Source organism: Lepidochelys kempii, chromosome 1 (genome assembly GCF_965140285.1).
Source record: "Lepidochelys kempii isolate rLepKem1 chromosome 1, rLepKem1.hap1, whole genome shotgun sequence".
Taxonomy (NCBI): domain Eukaryota; kingdom Metazoa; phylum Chordata; order Testudines; family Cheloniidae; genus Lepidochelys; species Lepidochelys kempii.
The window spans coordinates 245,655,665-245,672,313 of NC_136380.1; the positions used below are offsets into that span (position 1 = coordinate 245,655,665).

The 16,649-nt window shown below is 43.6% G+C and overlaps 1 protein-coding gene and 1 long non-coding RNA gene across 3 annotated transcripts in view; both read left to right on the plus strand.

Annotated features, from left to right (window-relative positions):
- FGD4 (FYVE, RhoGEF and PH domain containing 4) overlaps positions 1 to 16,649 on the plus strand; it is a 187,222-nt gene that overhangs the window by 97,862 nt on the left and 72,711 nt on the right. The window lies entirely within an intron of this gene.
- LOC140902129 (uncharacterized) lies at positions 9,477 to 14,788 on the plus strand. Its single transcript, XR_012156014.2, has 3 exons — positions 9,477 to 9,757; positions 12,708 to 12,838; positions 12,930 to 14,788. It is a non-coding gene; the product is annotated as an uncharacterized LOC140902129 (long non-coding RNA).

The following is a 16,649-nucleotide window of genomic DNA, read 5'->3' on the forward strand; positions in this document are numbered from 1 at the left end:
GCAAGTGGAGTAGCGCTAAAATCGAGATGGCAGTTCTGGGTTGCAGGTACTGTGGACGCAATTCAATGTTATTGGCCTTCAGGAGCTATCCAAGAATGCTCCCTTCTGACCGCTCTGGACAACATTCTCAACTCCGATGCACTAGCCAGGTAGGCAGTAAAAGCCCCGGGAGCTTTTGAATTTCCTGTTTGGTCACCATCAGCACAGGTGACCATCAGCACAGTCCACCATCACAGGCAACTGTGCAGAGTCCACCATCACAAGAGACCACACAGTCCCGGATTCGCAGATGAGCTCCAGCATGGTCCGAACGGGAGGTAGTGGATCTCATCGCATGTTGGGGAGACGAATCTGTTATGGCAGAACTATGTTCCAAAAAAAGAAATGCCAATACATATGCTAAAGTCTCCAGGGCCATGACGGAAAGAGGCTACTCCAGGGACACAGAGCAGAGTCGTACAAAAATCAAGGAGCTCAGGCAAGCGTACCAAAAAGCCAAGGGAGGCGAACGGGTGCTCTGCGTCACAGCCCCATACATGCCGCTTGTACTGTGAGCTGCATGCAATTATGGGGGGTGACGTCACCACTACCCCACCACTGTCTGATACCTGGCAAGGGGGAGTTATTGGAGGATGAAGAGGAGGAGGAGGAGGACAGTGCACAGGCGGCAAGTGGGGAATCGGGTTTTTCCCCCCTAGCCAGGAACTAGTCTTATTGTTGGAGCCAATAGCTTCCTCCCACTCCCAAGGCGAGCTCCCGGACCATGACCCTGGAGAAGGCACTTCTGGTGAGGTGAGAGCTTGATCGGAGCCACACGGTGGGGGGGTGAGGGGGGAAGAGGGCGGGGACAGTGTTGTGTGAAGCGATCATCCCAGAGAGCCTGCAGGCCCTCCTTTTATATGGCAAACCCACCAGGCATTGCTTGCTATGGGAAAGGGGGACCAGCAGTTTGAAAGCATTGAAATGAATGCGGAAGAAGCAGAACCCTGCGTGCCCACTAGGGCTTACCATGGCTGCCTGCAAGCTGAATTCTGTTGCCCAGCCGCATGTGATGGCTTACTTGCTTCTCAACTGTGAGGGCAGCTCTCATTTTGGTGTCTTTGCACTTCAGGGCAGGGGACAGCAAGTCACAAAATTCCATGAAAGTGGCCCTACGCATACGAAAGTTTCTCACCCACTGGGAATCATCCCATATCCGCAACACTATGCGGTCCCACCAGTCTGTGCTTGTTTCCCAGGCCCAGAATCGGTGTTCCATGGCATGAACCTGGCCCAACACCACCATGATCTCCAAATCGCCACATGCCATGCTTCTAGGAATGTCTGTCAATGTCCTCATCACTATTGTAATCGCGCTGTTGTCGCTTCCTCGCCAGTTTTGCAGGTACTGCACATACTGCTGGATAATGTGCGAGGTATTTACAATGGTCAAAACTGCAGTGGAGATCTGAGCGGGCTCCATGGCTATGGTGCCTGCATGGGTAATCCTGGAAAAAAGGCGCAAAACGTAGGGGAGCAGAGTGGCAGCAGAAGAGGTGCTGTTCGGTTCACAAAAGCCAAAAAAAGGCGGGAAATGGTTGTCTTCTATAGCTTTCACGGAGGCGGGAGCCCAGGACAGACAACATGGAGAAGCTCGGTAGCGCAGCAAGAGCGGAAGAGCAGAGTTGGCGGCGGAAGCTGTGCTGCTTGGTTCATGATGGCTGAGCAGAGTTGGCAGCGGAAGCGTTCGATGAGGAAGAGAGAGAGAGTAGATAGTAGAGATTACTTAAGAAGATGAGAGGAAATGTGAGGTGCATTCATAGCAGGAGAGCAGCAGTGCACCGTCTGCTGAAAGCAGTATGGCGTCTGCACTCCAAAAAGGCTCAAAACGATTGTCTACCATAGCTTCTGTGAAGGGAGGAGCGACTGATGACACACCCAGAAACACCCGCAAGAAGGTTTTTGCCCCATCATGCACTGGGAGCTTAACCCAGAATTTCAATGGGCAGCGGGGACTGCAGGAACTGTGGGATAGCTACCCACAGTGCAGCGCGCCGACATTCAATGCAAGCCTTGGTACTGTGGACGCCCTCTGCCGAATTCACATGCTTTAGTGGGGACACAGAAGATAGAATGTATAAATGTATGTATTTTCGCTTCCCAAAATTCAAATAACTTCATTATGTAGACATACCCTAAATGTAGGCGGCTTTGACTGGTGAGCTCATGGAGGAAAGGAATTTTAAGAAGGAATTTGAATGGAGGTGGTGGTACCTTCCACCTTTAGGGTGAAAGAGTTCCCAGGTACAGCAAGAAAGCATTAAAGAAAATCTAGAAGAAAGCAGTAAGTCAGGAGTGGGATAAGGATACAAAGGGAGTGGTGAAATAAGGGATTTGGACAGGGAATAATAAAAAAAAATTAGAGCAAAGCTGAACATGATGCAATTCTAAGATACTATAATTTCTGTGCTCAGGTACTGAAAGAGAAGCTGAGTTAAAGTATGAACTTTAACTAATTTAACCTGCAACAGAGGTGCTGGAACAATTTGTATAGTGGGGGTGTTGAGAGCCATTGAATCAAACTGTAAACGCTGTATATGATGAAAACCATTTCAAGCCAGGGGGTATGGCAGCACCCCCAGAACCCATAGTTCCAGCACCTATGACCTACGCTGTCCTGTCAGTTGCCTTTCCTACTATATGCATCTCTTCTGTTCACTTGGTGTGCAAGTTACACCAATTTATACTCGCACCATCTTACACATCACCTTTCAGTCTTCCTGTAGACAGAGGCAGAGTTGTGCCCTCTGAAAAAATTCAGAGCAAAGCAAATATATGATCTGAACAACTATTGAAAAGATTACTTCAGCTGTGTGAATTAAATGAAAGCTGCCATGTTCTGGTTCACATTATCCAAATTTACCAAGAACAGTCAGTCTGATTTTAATCCATTTTGTTCCTCCTGCCAGAATGAAATTCATTCAGGGCTTTTAAGCTTTTTGTTTTTTCAAGCCTGGGGAGCATTTGTTCCTGTCACACGATCTATTTGGGTGAGGAGGAAACAGGGTAAGTTGCATTTATGTATCTTATTTTGCTGACCACTTTCAGTCATGGATACTGTTTGGTATGGTCTAAGCAAAATTACACCTGCAACAGGGTAATTGTCCTACAAGGCCAATGGGGCATGAAGGACAAGGAGAGGGGTTCTTAGCAAACTAGACTTAAGAATCTTCAGCAGTTTGTATGTAAACAGTAATTACTCTTTCTAGTTCATCTCTCATGTCTACTTTTCTAAGATTTGCATTTACACAATACAAAATTGACTCTGATTTATCTCTTTACTTATTGTCATAAATATAAAGGGAAGGGTAAACACCTTTAAAATCCCTCCTGGCCAGAGGAAAAACCCTTTCCCCTGTAAAGGGTTAAGAAGCTAGGATAACCTCGCTGGCACCTGACCAAAATGACCAATGAGGAGAGAAGATGCTTTCAAAGCTGGAGGAGGGGGAGAAACAAAGGCTCTCTCTGTCTGTGTGATGCTTTTGCCAGGAACAGAAAAAGAATGGAGTCTTAGAACTTAGTAAGTAGTCTAGCTAGATATGCGTTAGTAAGTAGTCTAGCTAGATATGCGTTAGTAAGTAGTCTAGCTAGATATGCGTTAGATTCTGTTTTGTTTAAATGGCTGATAAAAATAGCTGTGTTGAATGGAATGTATATTCCTGTTTTTGTGTCTTTTTGTAACTTAAGGTTTTGCCTAGAGGGATTCTGTTTTGAATCTGATTACCCTGTAAGGTATTTACCATCCTGATTTTACAGAGGTGATTCTTTTAGTTTTTCTTCAATTAAAATTCTTCTTTTAAGAACCTGACTGCTTTTTCGTTGTTCTTAAGATCCAAGGGTTTGGGTCTGTGTTCATCTATGCAAATTGGTGAGGATTTTTATCAAGCCTTCCCCAGGAAAGGGGGTGTAGGGTTTGGGGAGGATTTTGGGGGGAAAGACGTTTCCACTCGGGCTCTTTCCCTGTTATATATTTGTTAGACGCTTGGTGGTGGCAGCAAGAAAGTCCAGGGGCAAAAGGTAAAATAGTTTGTACCTTGGGGAAGTTTTAACCTAAGCTGGTAAAAATAAGCTTAGGGGGGTTTTCATGCAGGTCCCCACATCTGTACCCTAGAGTTCAGAGTGGGGAAGGAACCTTGACACTTATATTTACCTGCAAGCAGAGTCAGAGGCTGAAGAGAGAGGTGGTTGAGACAGAGGACAGCGAAGAGGAAAGCACAGTAGGTCTCTAGTGCTAACAGTGTACTGGCTTCATTCTCTGACCCTGTGCCTTTCTTCAGTATTTGTGGCAAGGATTGTTCCTCAAAAACTGAACTTTTTAGCCACTCACAATGCTCCAGCATGATACAAATTTTTTGAGATGCCATCAAAATATGTACCAGGGCACTGCCAAGCACATGGTTTAAGAGCCTTACTATTTTAAAACTGTATTTTTTCCAGTAACCCCATTCTATTACCAGTCTACACCAAAAAGGCCAGCATTCTATGAATACATTATAGAATCTTTTTTGGTTATACCTCTGCTCTAGAGTTCTAATCTTCACGTTTACTGTAGTTCAAAGAAGCAGTTTAAACACACTCTGTTTGCACAATGAAAAGGATATTGGAAACAAAAGTGACTTAGTAACAATGGGAATGCAAGTACCAACCAGAGGAAAGGGCTACTGATTTTATCATTTAACCTTGTTTTTTTATACAGTGGTGAAATTAAAACAGTTGTAGAAACTTCCAAAATAGCTGAGGCATTAGATGAAAACCACTTACTGTGTTCCCCTGCGCTTTGCTCCTGCGGTTTGAGGGTTACATAAGTTGATTCCCTTGTTTTTCTATTTACCAGGAATAAAACTGCCTCCAACTGACTGTCTGTCTCCTCACTTGTTAGTTTTGCTTGCTGCGCTCACTCTCTCGCTCTCTCCTACACAAAACAGACATGCCGTCAAAGAGGTGGGGCATATTACATGCTATGTCTTTGAACTGTAAATTTTCAGTATATACCGAGCATCTTATTAGAACTCCTCCTCAGTGGTCCCCAAAACTTGTAAATGGGGTATATGTGAACCTGTTATATGATCATTACCATTGTGAAATCGATTACTGGTGCATACAGCAGCATTAGAGTGAATTTGATATCAGCATACATGAAAACCATGTCCTTTGATCTAGGTAAGGCTGGCTTGTTTGGATTTTTGAATTGTTTTTTGTTGGTTGATAGTCTTTTAATTTGAGTTGTTGCCTGCGGAATGTGTAATAGTGTTTTAGGCCAAAGACAAATGAAAAGCAAAGTTTTATATCTGGTGCCTTAGAAGTATAGACATATTATAAATTCAGCTGCTTGATTGTGTAATACATTTGGAACATATTTGTTCAACTGACAAATCTGTAGATTTTTTTTTCTTGGAGTGTTTGCTTAGTTCATTGTGCAAAAATACTTTTTCTGCTCATCTTGCTACTTTCACCTCAACTCTCAAACAATTGAGTTTGCAGATATTTAAGTGCTTTCTATTTCTGGTTTGCTATTGAGCTGACAGCAACAATTCTGTTTACAGTTGAAAGGTCCATAGACTATGTTGCTATAAATCAGTATTTGTCTGAAATGTTTATTTTCTCAGTGGATCATGAATTAAGTACACATGGTTAATTTTGGGAGAGACAGGTTTGCTTTGCCAATTAATTCTGTATATGTGGTCTTGCAGTGGCCACTTTCACTTTATGCTTATTTTTCTAACTTGCTTTGCAGTAAGGAGTAGTGTTTTTTTTTAAAAAATTGCATTGTAATTTCAGCCTTGATAAGTGCTTACTGTGCAGGACACACAGTGTAAACATTCTCTGACCCTAAGAGCAAACTAGAATATTTTTTGAAAATGGAATCTAATCCAAAATTAGAGATGAAATAGATTTGTGAGGGGGTACATTGTAAAGCCCATCATCCCTGGTTGTTTTGAAAAGCACAGAACCAGTTAGCAGGGGGTAGGAGAAGTGAGAACTTCTTCTATGTGCTTGGAGTTGGGGTTTGATCTGGGGTTTTGATAGCAGTCTGCTGAGGAAGCTTGGGGTGAACTATGCAGCTAACTCTGCAGGACTCCATTCTCTGCAGGTCTATCCACCCCAACCGCAGTCCTCCCGACTTCAGCTTTTGCTGGTGTCAAACTTCTCACAGGTACACTGGGTGACATGTCACCCATATCAAGGAACTCCATTAGCTCCTCATTCATTTCATGTACCAATGCATGGGCCCAGAGGTTTTTAAAACCATTCTGATTTTAGAGACTAACCAATGTATTGGAGCATGAGCTGTAGCTCATGAAAGCTCATGCTCAAATAAATTGGTTAGTCTCTAAGGTGCCACAAGTACTCCTTTTCTTTTTGCGAATACAGACTAACACGGCTGTTACTCTGAAACCTGTCATTCTGATTTTGTCTTAGCTCAAAGAACTGGTCTCTTATTCCTCTCCTAACTTCCTTAATTTGTGTACTATCTTCTGTGCACCTTTGCACAATCTCACCATGATGGATGCAAGAATTTTTCTCTACATTCCTCCCCCCTACCCCCACCCCCCCGCTTTTGTATTTTTATTTCAACTTTGTAACACCACCCTGTTTTGGGGACACAATGTGTGTGAAAGAATACGCTTCATAAAGTTGTATTGTAAAACGTTACTGCAGAAAGGAAGTTGGCAGGATGTGAACAGCTGTGCGTTGGAAGTAAATGATAATGCATATGGTTCTTGTACATAGTATGCATACTTTTTTGCTTTTTGAGGGGAAAAAATGTCTAGGGTGGTTATTGTGGTCAAATTCTGTTCACATGGTATTAAGAGTACAATTCTTTGTTAGTTGCCATCAGAGTGATGTGCGATAGAACAGAGGTTCTCAAACTGTAATCCATGGACCACTGGTTCAGGTGATCCGCGGATAGTTCCCTCTAAGGTGTGAACTTGGGTGGCCGCACACGAGAGAATGAAGGGCCACCCATCTAATTAGTGGAGTCGCGCAGGCATGGCTCCACTAATGAAGTGCCTGGACCCTGGAGAAAGATGCACATGTACAGTGAGGTGGTGGCCTTGGGGGAAATAAGGGGTAGATGGGAGGAGGCAATGGGTGAGAAGAGGGAGTGGGGGGAATTTGGGATGTGCAGGGCTGCGGCAGCTAGAGACAGAGGTGACTTTCCCCAGCTCCAGGGCTGCAGCTGCCAGGGAGAGACCCCCCACTCCTTCCCAGCCCCAGCTCAGGGGCTGCTGCAGCGGGGGAGAGAGGGCACATCCATCACATTAGAAAGGTAAGACTACTGATATAAAAATGAGTTGTGTGCTTTTATTTGTAGAACAAAAAAAGTTAGATTTTTTTTATGTAGCGCCTTTATCCAAAGCGCTTTACAATAGTTAGCTAATGGTTCAAACAACATTTGGAAAGATCATTAAGTAGTCCACCGAGACCCTCAGCAATTTTCAAGTGGCCCATGAAAAAAAAAAGTTTGAGAACCACTGCAATAGAACAATTGGTGAAGGGCAGCGCTTGCCTTTTAGTTTATGGAAACTGATCAATATTGGGTGATTAGGCAATTTCACTCAGGTTGTAACCCCTCCAGAAAAGTACTGCTACCTGCAGAGGCTTGCGTATACTAGTTCAAACTGGATTCTCCAGCAACCGACAGACAAAGAAGGGACTTTTGGATAAAAAGCCTGAGTTTAAACTGACTCAGGGTCTTCTTTCTTATCCAGCAAACAGTCAGGGTCTTCTGTTCAAGGCCCCCACCCCTCACCCCAAATCCTTTCAGGGAGGAGTTGGAAGGACTTAATCTAGTGAGGCTATATAAGATAGGTGACCTCTAGTAAGCTTTTAGCATGCATATATTTACTATTTTTAATGTTTTCTCTGTAATGCTTTTACCTTAAAAAATAAATGTGCTTGCTTATAAAGAGCTGTGTGATAACTTGTGACTGCTGGCCATTACAGCTAATCATAACCTTCAAGGAGAAAGCAAAGTGCAGGTGCTGGCCTGTTGGGGATATAACAATGTAGCCAGGCAGAACTGTGCAGCCTGGAAAAACCCTGGTCAGGAGGGAGAGATGCGGGTCTCTGCCTGAGAGAGATGATGTCTGAGAAGCTGTGAACCTAGAATGAGTGCCTTCGGGGGACCACAGTTGACATTAAATGGTACTGGAGCTTCCAGAAGAACACCAAATATTGTGAGTTGGCAACAATCTGTTGGTTTTAAGTTGCCTTTTTTACCTGGCCAAAGGTTTAGAAGCTTTAATTTGATAAACTGAAGGAGGGTATTTGCAGAAAGAAGGACTTGGGAGATTGAGGGCCTTTCCCAGACAGGCCACAGTGGATGCTGCATGGGCTCTGGCAAACCCCATACAAAGACATTTGCCTTCATGAAACACTGGTAACTTTTACACGGAGGCTTATTTCAGCATTTTTTTTTTCAGTAGCATGGGATTTTGTGGAAAGTTCCTACTTTTTTATTTTAGGAATACTATAAACGCCAGGACAGGAAAGTGATTTAAATAGTCATATGATGCTTCAGCTGTTTTCAGTGTTCAGTGCTTCCAATAAGCAATTAAAGTCTTTTTGCATCAAAAAAAACTTAGAAGTATTCCCAGTTTGGGAATTAATCAAGTGATGTGTGCTAATACTAGTTGATGTAATGAAATAACTATACTTTTTTTGAGTGGGGGCAGGGAGAGGGGTGAAGGGTTTGGACAATGTAAAAACATTAAACTGTTGACCTTGGTCTTTCTGGATTTCTGTTATTACTGTCAACCTGATCGTTTAGTAACGTTTTAAGCAGAGTAAATTAGCATTTAATTACACAGAGCAGTTGAAAGAATTCATGCAAATCTGTTCAACCTTCAGTCTGAAGTGAGTATTTGAACAGCAAAACAATGTTCTCTGACAGATGAGATTGTTTTAATTTTTCTTTTGAATCCAAGACCATACTTAATGTGACTATGACTTACTTCCTTAATGACAGGTTTCAGAGTAACAGCCGTGTTAGTCTGTATTCGCAAAAAGAAAAGGAGTACTTGTGGCACCTTAGAGACTAGCCAATTTATTTGAGCATGAGCTTTCGTGAGCTACAGCTCACTTCATCCGATGCATAAGTGAGCTGTAGCTCACGAAAGCTCATGCTCAAATAAATTGGTTAGTCTCTAAGGTGCCACAAGTACTCCTTTTCTTTTTTCCTTAATGATGGTCATTATGCTCTGATGATATATGGAGGCCTAAGTCTTCATAGGCAATGTCCCCATAAAAACTTACACCACTGTGGCAAGTTTAGTAGAGGAGAATGACAGGAGACTGCAGGAGGGGTTCCAACTGAACGGTTTCACAGGAAGCCCTAAATTTGCTTAAATCAGCCATTTGAGGCTATTCTTATGGTATTTCCAACCAGGTCAAAAGCAGGAAGTACTGGAATTCTTGTGAAGTTTGCAGCTTGAGTTCTTTATATTTGAGTTGGTGCTGCAGACGTTCCCAGGGAGCTGCTGTTTGTTCTGTGTTGTGTAGATGTTGGCTGTTAATTACTTGGCAGCAAGCTGGGACTACTTAAGTAGCCTGAAAATGGGCTGTGTGCCCCAGAGATGAGAAGAAGCATGCTAAACAGAGCAGCTGTAGTGCTGCAGAGAGGCAATGCTGGTATTACCTATGTCAGGGGGCAGCGAGCGCAGGACTCACAGCCTGCTTCAGTCTGCTCTAACAACCGGGATGATTTTCTAAGGTATACTTCCCTTTTTACATGATTTTTTTGGGGGGGGGGGGTTCCCAGCAGTAAATGTTAGTGTCTGGACTTTGTTATGGAGTTAGCCCCAGTGCATGGCATTCTAGAATTAAGGCACTGCTTTTAAAACTTCTTTTCAGATTTGAATCCACAGGTCTTAAAGTCATGGTGTTCTTTTTGTGCTTGAGTTAGTGGGGCTACAAGTGGTTATGCCATACACGTTCTCCACTTCTGCCATTTGTAAGAAGAATTTAGAAATAAAAGATAGCGTGAACTATTAACAACAGTTTGGGTCAAGTGTTGAGATTTGTTTTTTTATGGCTCTTTCTTTTGTGTCTCTTCTATATTTCAGGCAGACTTCATAATGAGTCTTTTTATAGCATATAAAATAAACTGAGGTCATTTTCAAGACTTGAAATTTTGTATTTAAATTAATCAAAGGAGTAGTCCGTTTTAAAACTTCTTTAATTAGTTTGTTTTTCTCTTCTTGGGGCTAGGTATTTTCTTGCAGCATCCTGTTTCTAAAAATATTACCTAGTAGCACAGAGCCTTCGATCAGTGAAAGATATCTGCATTCATCTTTTAAAATGTATGTAACTATTTTTAAAACAAGACAACTCTTAAGCAACTTGCTTAACTGCATAGATCAATAGCCAGTAAGACTGACGGACCAGAAGGTTACAAAAGACGCATTAAACATGTGTTCTAATGCAGCATTTTCATATGAGTAATAAAGGAATGAAGGAATTTGAGTTTATATTTAGCTGTTCTTTTTTAGAAAGCCTGTGGCCCAGCCTTTGAAAATCTAAAAATACCATTATTCTATATTAGCCTTAAAAAAGGGAATGCAAATACACGAACATTTTCACTGTATTTTAGAACCTCAACTACAAGTGTAACCGCTATTTGTATTTCTGTGACATTAAGAACTCTTTTCTCTCTTTTTTTTTTTTTAAACTAGTGCTTCTCCAACAGCATTTGGGTGGCCATGTTAGATTTTACTCTGTTACAGAGCATAATTCCATGATAGGTGTCTTGTATATTGCTGGTATCTAGGGTTGCCAACTTTCTAATTGTAGAAAACCGAACACCCTTGCCCTGCCCCGCCCCTTCCTCGAGGCCTTGCCCCCCACTCACTCCATTCCACCTCCCTCTGTCGCTTGATCTCCCCCACCCTTGCTCATTTTCACTGGTCTGGGGCAGGGGGTTGGGGTGCAGGAGGGGTTGAGGGCTCCAGCTGGGGGTGTGGGCACTGGGGATGGGGGGTTTGGGGTGCAGGAGGGGGCTCCAGGCTGGGGCAGGAGTTTGGGGGGAGGGAGAGCTTTGAATGGGGGTGTGGGCTCTGGGGTGGGGCCAGGGCTGAGGGGTTTGGGTGCAGGAGAGGGCTCTGGGCTGGGTCTGAGGGGTTTGGAGTGCTGGAGGGGGTTCTGAGCTGGGGCAGGGGGTTGTGGTGTGGGACGGGGTTCAGGGTGTGGGCTCCGGACGGTGAGGACCTGAGGTGGCCCTAACATTTCCCGGGGATGGCAGAAGTCCATGTGGCTCCCAGGAAGTGGTGGCCTGTCCCTCCAGCTCCTAGGCACCCCGCTGCCTGCAGGTGCTACCTCTGAGGCCACATTGGCCGCGGTTCCCAGCCAATGGGAGCTGCAGAGGTGGCGCTCAGGGTGGTGCCTGTGTTTATGCTTATAAGAAGCACACAATCTTTTTAAAGGGGATAAGGGAAATGCCACATTTATTGAGTACAATTTAAGCACTGAAATCAGCAATGCTTCCATTTGCGTGCGCGCACACACATGCACCAGCTGCAGAACCTTGTGTGTATCTTATAGTTACCAGTCCTTAGTGTTGCTCGGTCAGTTCCAGTGGCCAGCTGAAACTGCACACGAGGGAGGGGAGCTGGGCCTCTGTCGAATGAACCCAAAGTCCCATGTCAATACACGCTTCTTTTATAGTAATAAATTCCCATACAAGTCTCACACCGGAGCTGTTAATCACAAGGTAGTCAAGGTTGTTCTTAATTAGCATTATTTTGAGTTGTTACTGGGAGGATCCGCAGCTGTTTATCTGTCCCTTTGACTCAACTTCTTATCTTGTCCTTGGGGTGTAAGCCTTTGCTTTAGGGTCGTCAATCTGTCAGCTGGGTTATTGATGATAAAGTTGGTGCCTCTTGACTCCTCCACTCCTTTCTTCACCATCCTGCCCAATTGTCCTTTCTCGGTTAATTTTCATACATTCTTCACTCACACCAAACTGTAAATAAGGCAATTACAGCCATAAAACTTCTATCCTTCCAAGAACAAATATTAACACAATCAGCAAAAAATAAACTCGGAACAATGTCTTTTTACTAATTCAAGGCTACAGTTTTTTACTAATTCAAAGGTAGCAAAATGGAGTATAGGGCAAAATAAGAAAAATGGAGTACAATTTTACTTGAAACAATTTCTTCCCATTAGGCTTTTGGCCTACACCTGTAGGTGGGGGCAGCATGCAGAGTCCCCTGGCTACCCCTCCGCCTAGGAGCCAGAGAGACATGCTTCCACTTCCCAGGAACTGCACAGAGCTAGCCACGGAGCCTGCCTGCCCTGCTGTGACCAACCAGACTTTTAGCAGCCCAGTCAGCTGTGCTGACCAGAGCTGCCAGGGTCCCTTTGAAAACCAGACACTTGGCAACCCTACTGGTACCCTGAAGAAAATGAACGAAATGGAAGATACACTTAAGGCCTGATTATGCAGCCCATATTAATGCAAGTAATCCCACTGAGTGTAATGAGTCTGCGTGTGAGAGTAAGGATTCCCTATGTTAAGGATTGCAGAACTGGGCTCTTTAGAAAATGATAAATCAGAACATTTGAGGCCTGATCCAAAGCATATTGAAGTCAGTGGAAAGATTCCCCTTGACTTCACTGGAATCCTGGCTATAAGTATTAAGCAGAATGTGTGTTTTTTCCAGTGGGAAAAGTGATGTAGAAAGAAGACATTTGCAGAGTTATTAACGTTCCAGAGTAATACCATGAGGATAAAGGGGAAAATCCACTGGGTATCATTACAGAAATGCTTCCTGTTTAATGCCTTCCAGCAGAGGTATATTTTACAATTGAAACTACCATTGATGTGTAGGGAGAGACTTACAAAAGCAACTGAAATTTGACTGGTTTCCTCTTTTTTTCTCCAGTCAAATGTGCAGGAAGCTATAAAAGCCAACAGAGAGCTAGGAGAGAGGAGGAGGAAGAAGAAAAACAGCCCTCAGACACACTACCCCAGTGACTCTCAACCTTTCTGGACTACTGTACTCCTTTTGAGAGTCTGATGTGTCTTGTGTACCCCAACTACTAGAAAACTACTTGCTTACAAAATCAGACATAAAATTACAAATGTCACAGCATGCTATTACTGAAAAATTGCTTACTTTCTCATTTTTACCATAATATTATAAAATAAATTAATTGGAATATAAACATTGTACTTACATTTCAGTGTATAGTATGTAGAGCAATATAAACCAGTGATGTAACTAAGAGTGGAAATTTGGGTGGGCCCCAACTTTCAGGCATACAGGCAATGACAGACTATGCTAGCTCAGCTTCTCCCCTAACGCCACACCCTCTTCCTAGCCCCGGTGCACCCAGACACAGGGCTACGGTGACCAGGTGTCCAGTTTTTTGACCAGGTGTTCTGGGTGAAAAGTGACCCTGGCAGCTCTGGTTGCACCACTGACCGGACCGTTAAAAGTCCGGTCGGCGGTCCTGTAGAGCTACGGTCCTGGCTTCGCACTGTGCCTGGGAAGTGGCCAGCAGGACCGGCTCCTAAGTGAGGGGGCCACTGGGCTCCATGCACTGCCTCCGCCCTGAGCACCGGCTCTGCACTCTGTTGGCCAGAAACCGTGGCCAATGTGAGCTGCAGGGGCAGTGCCTGTGGGTGAGAGTAAGAAAGAGGTCCTCACACAACCTCCTTCCGCGCCTCCGCCTAGGAGCTGGACCTGCTGGCCGCTTCCGGGGCGCAGCTCAGAGTCAGGACAGGGAGGAAACCTGTCTTAGCCCTCCCACTGTGCTGCTGACTGGGAGCTGCTGGAGATAAGCTGGAGCCCCAACCCCCTGCCCCAGCTCTGAGCCCCCCCACAACCCGGAGCCCACTCCTACACCGCAAACCCCTCATTCCTGGCCCCACCCCAGATCCCGCACCCCCAGCTGGAGCCCAGAGCCCCCTCCTGCACCTCAACCCCCTGCCCCAGCCCCCTTCTGTACCCCAGCCCAGTGAAAAGTGAGTGAAGGTGGGGAAGAGTGAGCCACTGGGGGAGGGGGAATGTAGTGAGCAGGGCCTGGGGGCAGGAGGCGATCAGATTCAGTACCTCCCGTTTGGTCCATGCTGGAGCTTTTTTGCGTTTCTGGGACTGCATAGTCACCTGTGCTGATGAGCTCACCGCTCTGGCCAAACAGGAAATGAAATTCAAAAGTTCTCAGGGCTTTTCCTGTGTACATGGCTAGTGCATCTGAGTTGAAAGCGCTGTCCAGAGCGATCGCAATGGAGCACTCTGGGATAGTTCCTGGAGGCCAATACCATCGAATTGCATCCACACTATCCCAGGTTTGACCCTGCAATGTCGATTTCAGCGCTAATCCCCTCAGGGAGGAGTACAGAAATGGATTTTAAGAGCCCTTTAAGTCGACAAAAATGGCTTCATAGTGTGGATAGGTGCAGGGTTAAATCGATCTAACGCTGCTAAATTTGACCTAAACTCGTAGTGTAGACCAGGGCTAAAAGTTTGCATGATGCACAGTACATCAAGATTCAGGTTTGGATCCAGATACGTGTTGCTGTAAATCTTGATCATGTTGTTGATGCTCCACTCTATCCTTAAAGCTTAATCCTACAATTCTCAGGGAGGCAAAACTCTTATTGACCTCTCTGAGAATTTCTGTGTCAAGACTGAATGATCAGACGTGATTATGATCAAGAAAACCTGTTGATTAAATAAGGACATAAGCAATTGATTAATATAGAAAAATACTCAACAGTTCAACTATTAAATTCCTCAGCTCAACCTCTTTCTGTGTTTGTGTTTTAGTACAAAATGAGCCAACTTGGTTTGGCAGCCTTCTTTGTATATCTGGGTGACTACTGCAGAAATAATCTTCTGCATATATTGACTCAAATAGTTTTAATAAGTTTAAATTCCTCTAGGTTTGTGTGGGGTTCAGGGTTGTTTTTTTGAGGGGAGGGGTGTTTATGTGTGGGTGTTTTTGTTTTTTGTTTAAAGTCCCAAAACTGATTTAAGCCCTTTTGGGGGTTTTCCTCATGATAATGAGGAGGGAATTTTTTTGCTTTTTCCTACATTTACGGAAAAGTATATAAGAGATTAGTAGGGATTTTGTATTGTTTGAAAGTATTCTATAGAATTTGAGAACTTTATCAGTATTATATAATTTTGTAGAATACTTAAAAAAAAATAGGATTGACATTTTCTTACATTTTTAAATAAAATTTTAAGGGTAATTTCTATGAACTTCTATAGTCTTTTCTCCATAAAGCTATAATGAAGGCCACAAAATCAAGAAGCTATTGAAAATTCAACTTAACTTATCAGAGTTGCCACAGATGCCTACTATTTGAAGTATGGGACAAAATACGGCGCCACCCATATGTGTTAACTGTTGGCAAAAGTTTACATTTTAATAGCAACCTCTGTAAATAAAATCTCAGTGTTTCAGCTGTTATCTTCCAGCATGAGTTCTACAACAGGTTGTGTGTGCGTACATGCATGTACGCACAATCTCCCTTATCCTCCTTTTTGCGTCAAACTTGTGAGCAGGAAGGGTAGTGAAGCTGACTGATCATAAAACACCCTGCCTGGTATCAAGAATTGACTGTCCTTGAAATGGAAAGGTAGTTTGTGGATGTTTGTGTCTCATTCACACCCTTAAACCAAATGCTCTGGTATCTAATTTTAGGCTTACCAACTTTAAGTATGCTATTAAAATCCGATATTCCTGTTTGTTACATCTATATGTTGCACAACCTCTATTAAAACTGAATACTTAGTACCCTTCTGTTGATGATGCACCAACTGGTCATGCTTGGGTAATTGGGGGAGTAAAACACCAGATAATTATTTCTAGATTAGGTGGGCTGACTTGTGTACCCACTTGTTAAACATTTTGCCTCTCCCAGAAAATACTGGGTAGTAAGTATTCCACATCCCGCTCAGGCTTCAGCTTGAATATTGTTGGTGTGAAACTGAACCTCAGATAAAACAAAACAGTATTTTGGAAATGCACTATTAACATGATCAATAAAGGCGCTAAACATTGTTAGTAGGGAGGAAGCAGTGTAAATGCCTTCTTGCTTCCTCTAAGATGATATATAACAAACCTGGTGAGGATTGATTTATTCCCTGCAGCAAATGATATGCAGCAAAAGAAGAGGGAATTCATGTAGCCCAGAGAACATTAGCAGGATGTATAACATACACTTAACCATTGAAAATAATGGTGAGGGAGGGACAGAGGAAGGGAGTGTACTTCTAGTGTCTACTGCAACGTACGAAACCTCTTTGCTTGTGTCTAGAGAATAGCGTAGTAAAAACTACCAATTTTCACATATCAGAACTAATATTTACTTGAATTTGCTCTTTGGCATATGTTTTGCCAATAAATATCTGTTCCATGCCTAAATTCAACCCTTCAAACATAATCCCAGATGTTTGCCACAGTGGAAATTTACACAATGCTTTTAGCAAACTAGGTTTTTGCAGAGAAGCAAAACTAGTTTCCTCCTGAATATTCCACCCACTAGTCCTCTGATAGAGGACCTGGTCTATGCTTAAAAATTAGGTGAACCTAGCTATGTCCCTTAGAACTGTGAAAAATGTCACGCCCTGAGCACTGTAATTAGGTTG